The sequence below is a fragment of the Thunnus thynnus genome, chromosome 19 (assembly GCF_963924715.1).
Source record: "Thunnus thynnus chromosome 19, fThuThy2.1, whole genome shotgun sequence".
NCBI lineage: Eukaryota > Metazoa > Chordata > Actinopteri > Scombriformes > Scombridae > Thunnus > Thunnus thynnus.
The window spans coordinates 19895415-19903315 of NC_089535.1; positions in this window are offsets into that span (position 1 = coordinate 19895415).

Here is a 7901-nt window from a genome sequence, read left to right on the forward strand (position 1 = left end):
TTTCATTCACTTTACCAACACTTTGCTTGTTTACTTACTTGAATGAGCAGTTACATTCACTACGTGTGAGTTATAGTCAGGAGTGAAAGGCGGACTATTAGTAAGGTGGCCTGACCTCTTAATTCAAACTGTGTGAGCACGGCTAAAGCTGTAAAAGAAACAGGCCTGCTATTGTTGTGTCTATATCTGAGCGTGTTGAGAAGCCAGCTTTCCTAACAGCTCAGGATAAACATACTTTTCACAGAACTCTGCAGCACCAAGCAAACAGCACAGATTTAGGGTAAGAATGTGTCTACATGGTGCCCTGGTTGGACAGCTTGCTTAGTGTGTGTTTGCATTCAGTAAGTGTGCCTGATTTATGACAATGGCAATTTAACCCAGTGAACTTGTTGACAGCTAGACAGTCAAGGTTATGTTTCTATCAAAAATATTTGATACTGGTGTCAATACGATAACTGAGTTTTCATCTAGCCACAAAAAAATACTTTTTCAATACTTTGCTGAACACGAACATGTTTTTTTTCTGCAGAACAGAAAGTAAATGAGGCTTCTCACTGTGTGATACTGTGTATCTATATTTAATGTTTGCCTAAGATAATACATTTAACAAAAGAAACAAGCCCTAACCTCAACCCTAAAACAAATTTGGTGAAGTTTAAATTTTCAGTGGCAATAGTTTTACAGTTTTATTTAATCACAGACAAAACCCTGCCTTAATCAAACAGTTTACAAATTGACTTCAGTGCTTTGTTGAATATAGTCATGGATGCTGGTGTCCACAAAATCCAACACATCCAAAACATATACTTTTCTTTTTTGTGAATTCCTAAAACAGCAGGGCATCATAGTTTTAAGCTAACATTACCAAACCAGTCCTTTCATTGTCTGCAGCATTAAATCATGGCAGATGTCACCAGTGCACAAAAGTTGGCTCTAGTTACAGACTGCTGTCAAATCTTGGCTTTCAGATTTCCATTCTGGCTGAACTTTTTATTTAAATACCCGTCTCCTCTCCTCCCCTACACACCACACCTTCTTTCCTCTCCTCTGACCTCTCTCCTCCTTTCATTCCTTCCATCCCTCTTCCCTGTCATTGCCTCTCCCCTTCTATCCCACTCTCTTTTTCTTCTTCCCAAGCAGACATCACTGGAGACAGAACTATTACCCCGGAAGCTAAAAACAGGTCAAGTGTTGTTCCATGATGTTGAAATTAATGACTGCAGTCCCAAGGAGAGGAAAGAGGGAGAGTTGGAGAGGAGTGATATGAAAGACAGGAGATGAAGAAGAGTGGCTGAGAGTGTTTAAAAGACAGAGTGAGAGTATGTCAGTGAGAGAGGGAGTTTGGAGAGGGATGCTCTCATTCTCCTGTACTCCCAACCACTCCCTTGTTCCCTCGACATCTCTCCCACCCTCCCTCGCAGATTACAATTGCAACATCATGGAACAACACTTGATTTTAATTATGAAATTATAATAAGAATCACAAGAGGATGACAGCCGGTCCCAAAATACTCTTCATGCAGAGTGAGCTGTTGAGATATTTCAGCATCAGAAGCAGAGGGGTCAAGATAATCTCTGTGAAGACATTTAACAAGACTAAAAGTAGCAGTTTTATTTTATTTACTTAATTAAATGATTTATGTGGATTTATTTTAATTGTGTGTCATTTAAGCATTTAATTCAGGTATTATGTTTTATAGGAATAGTATTAATCTACTGTGAATAAGCAACATTAGAGTTTCACAAATGCTGAGAAGAGAGGAAGTTGAATTTGAATCACTGATTTCATTTACAGTATTTTACAGTTGTTCATCCTCAACTCACTTTTTAAGAAAGTTGTGGCAAGATTTACAGTATTTTCAGTAGGAAACTGCCAATGGTATCACAAATTATATAAATATATAAGTCTTACAGTTTTTTTTAATGAAATCTTTTTTAAAGATTTTATGTACCCACACAACCAGACATCTGTTTCTTGTTCTAAGAGGGCACTGAGAAATTTAAAGCAAACAAAGTATAATTTCGATTTTTTTAAGCCATGCTAGCGACAGTATGGCTTGAGGTATGGCAATGTCAGCTGGTTAGTGGACCACTTTGGTCCAGACTAAAATATCTCAATAAATATTGGATGGATTGTCATGAAATTTAGTACAGATATTCAGGGTTTCCAGAGGATGAAGCCTACTGATTTTGATGATCCCCTGACTTTTCCTCTAAGTGAGGTGGTCTTTTCCTCTATTACTATCATGTTGACATTTTTGATTTTTAGTACAATGTCTCAATCTATTGGACTGCCATGAAAATTGGTTTATGATCAAATACCTGCAAAACCCATGACACTCCCATCAGCCTCAACTCTACTTTGCTTAATTAGTGAGTATTAGCATACTAACATGCAAAACTAAGATGGTGCTATCTGTCAGCATGTTAGCACGTTGACAGTAGCATAGCTCATAGTACCCCTGTGCCTAGCCCGAAGAGCTGTCTTGTTAATCTAATTTACACATATTTTTTACATAATAAAAATAAACACTGATAAATTCCCTGCTTTAAAAAGGAATCCAGCCCTTCTTATTTCAAAAATGAATGTAAGCCATAATGTTTGGGTGTGAAAATCAATGTCATGATCCTAATTACAAATTCATAAAGCAAAATTCTCATGTGAAGGCTTTCACTCTCTGGTTTCAGTGCTGTCAACTGATGACCTGACTATAGATTTTTAGCTGCATCCGCACATCCTGGAAGTTCATTAATAATCTATGGACTTGAAACTCTACTGATGTTACAGAATAGCCAGCAACTTGCAGACCACTTCTCAACTTCTATCAGAGACACTCAGAAGATACAGGACCCTTTACTGCAATAAATTATTATATACTTATATTTGGCAGAGTGCTCTGCTCCTTAGGGCTGCCCGGTGAATCCGAGCAGCAGCGTGTGGTTCTGCAGCAGAGGGAAGATAAATGAGACAATTAAACTGTGCTTGATGGCACCTCAGTGACTAATGGCTTTTCCTTCCTGCCTGTCTGAGCACAGATAAACACAGTAGTAAGCAGCAAGGAGTGTGTTTGTTTGTGTGTGTGTGTGTGTGTGTGTTTCTTTGTGTGTTTGTGTGAGGGCTTGAAATTTGTTGCAGGGATTCAATTGCTAGATAGACAAACACTTGTAGATGTCAAAACAATGAGACTAGAGATACTAGCTGATAGAAAGGAAACATGAAGTCTGTGGCTGTACAATTTTGTGGATGAATTTCTCTAAAGTTACAACAGTAATTTCTCATCACACGTTTTGTGTGCATTTTATTATCAGTTACTCACACATGAATCTTTCTGTGCTGAATGTGTTTTACCCTGATATCATGTATGTATAGTCAAAGAACCTTTTACATTGTTCTTGTTTCAAAACTTATCAGCTGGAGACAGCATTTCCAACCAACTACTTCTATCTGAAATCCAGGATTTCACATTTGTAAAAGTGTGCTGGGTGCATAACACACATTTGTTTACAGTGACTACTTATGTGTGTCCCAATGTGTGTGTGGTAGGGGATGGGGTTTTCCTGCCCTTACTTCCTGTTGTATACCCTATTAAAGGCCAACAGTTCCACTGGGAGTGGACAGATAGGACAGTCATGTGGTAATTAGCTCTGCTCATTAAAACTGACCTCAGGCTTTGTTCTGCCATCTGGATACACTGTCCTACCTCCTGTTAGACATGTGCGTCAGTGTGTGTGAGCGCCTGACATGATTTCCTTTTTCTAACAACCCTGCTTTGAAAATGACCCCACCTGTAGTGTGTTGTTTATTTCTCCCTTTCTTTTGTATCTATTGACGTGTCCTTCCATAAAGCATCATCTGGCGGACAAACTGGAAGTCCTCAACAAGCTCATGTGTAAAAATGTGGTTGCATTTTCATCCTTTCACATCTTAGTTTGAATTGAATTCATTGTTAACGTGATTTTACCTCATGCATTTGTATATTATAACCTCCTACATGCTCTGGTTGCATGTGCGTGACAAAGACTATGAACAGTAATGAATGAAGGATCAGATAATGAACACTTGAGCTTCCGCTTACTTCTAAATGAGCTGCATTTTGTCGTAATCAACGCATATGAAAGAAAAAAATGTACATACACCGCCTCTGCTCATCACATTCTTGAAATTCATTAGAACTGCATTCACAGGAGCAAATTCACTCGGCCATTGTTTGAGGGCACATGATCAGCTGATTTTTAAATTATGTTTTAAAATGTGAAGGGTGGACTATACAACGAAGCACACAGATCCCTGGAATGCAACAACTATGCCACATGAAATGCTGATCTATGTATCAAGTGACTTAAAGGTTTTTGCGTTGAATCTCTGCAACAGGCAACGTGTCTGGATGAAATCCATTTTTTATCTGTCAAATGCAGTAATAGAACATCAGTAGTTATAAGACCATGCATGCTTTAAAGGTTTTAAGCTTATTTTCTGCTTTACAGTGCATTCCCTTTGTTTCTGTACAGCTTGAAATTTGCAGAGTTTTGAAAGTGCCTTGATAAAAGTCATTCATCACAGTGAATCTTTAGCTGCCCTTTTTTTGGGTGAATGTACATTTTTGCCTTCTGGTAATGCAGACTTTTTAAATGCTCTCAGTAGGTGTGTTCATGTGCACATAGGATATGCTGGAAACTAAGATTTGAGAGTCACCTTTATGACTTTGATAATGTTAAAAGTATCAAATTAATATTCCTTTCAGGATGACCATGTTTGCTTATTGTCTGTCTTCTGCTTTTCTGCAGTTGACTCTTAAGTTTTAGATATAAAAGCTTCCAAAAAGCACCAGATTGCATGCGAGAAGGAAGTTGCACTCAACCACAATATCATGATAATATATCTTTGACAAAAAACAAAACAGTTGATATAATATTCACTCATTCATTACAGATATCAAGACAGTTTCGATTCTCTCGCAAGAACATTTTCCACTCTACAGACTCAAAGCAGCTGCTGCCATAAAGGAATTCAATCTAAAGACTTACACTGTGCTTTGGAAGATAAATTGCATGAAAATATATGCGATTTGCAGATAATGAGCTGAAACAGAGGAAAAAAACAAAGGTAGAAGAGTATGATACTTCTAATGTTTAGTCTGCCGGTGTCCTCTAACATGTTTAAACAGGATTAGAAAGGTAAAACAGAATAAAGAGAACAATTAAATAGTTCTAAGAAGAAAATGACATGAAAAAGTGAAAAATAAATTAAACGACGGAGCCGTGTGTCCTTGTGCAAAAGAGGGCTCAGACTATGTCGCTCTGGCCTGTCGTAAATTGTTGTGAGTCGGAGCAACAGCTAATGGGTGAAGTGCACGGACAGCAGTGAGTCATACCACTCTGTTCACAAGAACCCCATTTTCTGCCAGATCCAGTGTGATGTATGTCTGCAAGTGTGTGTGTGAGAGAGAGAAAAACAGAGAAAGCCAGACGGCTGAGTGAGACAAGTGAGAAATATTCATGTCTGCGGCATAATTCAGTGTGTATAGAAAGGAGTATAGTTGCGTGCGTGTGTGTGTGTGCGTGAGCAGAGCAGCGGAGACAACACAGTAGGATTGTTGAGTAGCTCACCGCAGGACAAAAGCATCTTTCTGAGACATGCATATGTAGCTGATTATGTAGACTGCAGACAGCATTAATGGCATAGCTCACATTGCGTACATGTTACACACTTCAGGCTTCATTCACACTGTAGCTGGACGGGTTCCAGTTCAGAATGAATTGATCTCATATAGTCTTGGTAAAAAATGCTGCTGAAATATGTATAAGACTATATAAAATACAGTTATAAGCATGAATAATGCTGTACTTTAAAGGATAGCTTCACAATTTTTTAAGTCTCTTAAAACAGTAGTTGCCTGTCCATATGAATGCTGAAACTGGTTTTGCTCGCTGTAATCATTCCTCCTGTTCGTACTGACCATTAGAAGATCCCCTCCAGATAGGTGACAAAATCCACAGTCCTCACTTTGGGCAAAAATGTATTTAAAAGTTTATATATAGCTTATATATATTACTTTATTGAAGATAATATGAAGCTTCAGCAGTCTGGGTTAGTCAAATAAAGTGGATGTTTTACAGTCTTTTTAATGAAAAAAAATCCCCCTTAATGTCTCTACAGACAGTGAAGGATGGTAACAAAAAGAGGGAATTGGGTTCTAAAAAGTCAGTAACTTTGAAAGATTTGATTTGATTAATTTGGATGGCTAAAGTCTTATAATAACTTCAAATAAACTTTTAAATAAATTTTTGCATTAAAGGTTGACTGTGGATTTAGTCCCCCATCACTTACATTGAAAATGCATTATGAAGGGATCTCTTACTGGCCAGTATGAACAGGAGGAATGATTACAACAAGAAAAACATGTCAATGTTCATTTGTTTCACCTGACTATTATTTTAGGACAAATTTGAAAAATTGTGAATCTATCCTTTAATTTCATTTGTTGTATTCCTCTTGTGTTATAACTCCATGTTTATTTTACTTAAACTGATTTTATTCTCCTCTTGGTTTTAATTTTAAAATGTTCTAACCTAATTGTTTGCATCACGTAAACAGTTTGAAATGCCCTTGTCTGCTTGAAAAACAATACTGTGTTGTTATTTGCTAATAGATTTACAGTGTTTGGCAAGTAGCCATGCGCTAAATCTTATAATTGTTTTTGATCTTCTGTTTTATAAACAATGTGCATAAAAGCAATTAGATAACGTGATATTTTAGATCAAAAATCTTAACAAACTCCAAACTGAAAACATGGCCAGAACAACTTTAGAACATACCAGCATTTAAAATGAGAAATATTTCACCTGTAAATTTGACAAAAGAAAACAATGGAAGCAACAACAGAACATACATAAAACAAAGCACAAAGACTCATAAAAATAACAATGTAATTGTGATATTTGAGAGTGATGTCTTATTGTCTCAAAACATGTATATTTGATTAACATTACATGAAGTTAGACTCTGTCTTGTACATCAAACCATTACGCATAATAAAGATTAATGGAAATATACATAATATGTAATATAATACAAAGAATTCACCTGAATATGAATAAATAAGTAATTAAAACTTACTGTTTATTCACATTAAGTATCTGACGCTTCATCTGAATACTTGGTTGATGATTCATGTGCTAAAAATCATTCAGGTCACTTGGGTTATTTCAAATTTAGCCATGTGCTATGAAGCACCTTCAGGCATCATTTACATGTGATTCAGATGGTGTGTGTATCACTGCCAACCAAACGCTTTCAAAAATAACCAGGTTAGTGTGTGTGTGTGTGTATGTGTGTGTGAGACTTGCATACTAAGAGGAAGCAAGTCAGTGTCGGTATGACGAACTGTTGCTAAGCAGTGGTGGTTGCTAGGTGGTGGAGGGGGGGGGAGGGGAAACAGGTTTGCAGTCAGTGATGGAATCTGAGGGCTTACCTCTGTGTTCCCTTGGATTTAATAGTTTAAATATTGATAGTGAAGCATGAAGAAATTGCTACCTCTACTACATAAAAGCTGCAGTTTGGGGCGGTTATTTGTAGGTAATTAAGGTAAATTTCAATTCAACCTAGCACATCTGATGTATGAGACATTTTACTGTGATTTAAATCAATGAGCGTTTCACGTGGTGTGGTGAATCTTTTTTAACCACCGTTTGATAAATGACTCATTTAAAGACGGACAAAAAAAATACTGTCTAGCAGTGTCAGATTCAACAATGGAAGTCTTATCATGAGTCATTCATTTTGTCTTCAATTGCAGATTTTTCAAGGAAAGCTGATGAATATCTGGCAGAAGAACACACAGAGTGAAACCAGCACACTCCTCGGCTTTCCCCACAATGATTACTGTATCATACGCAGCAGG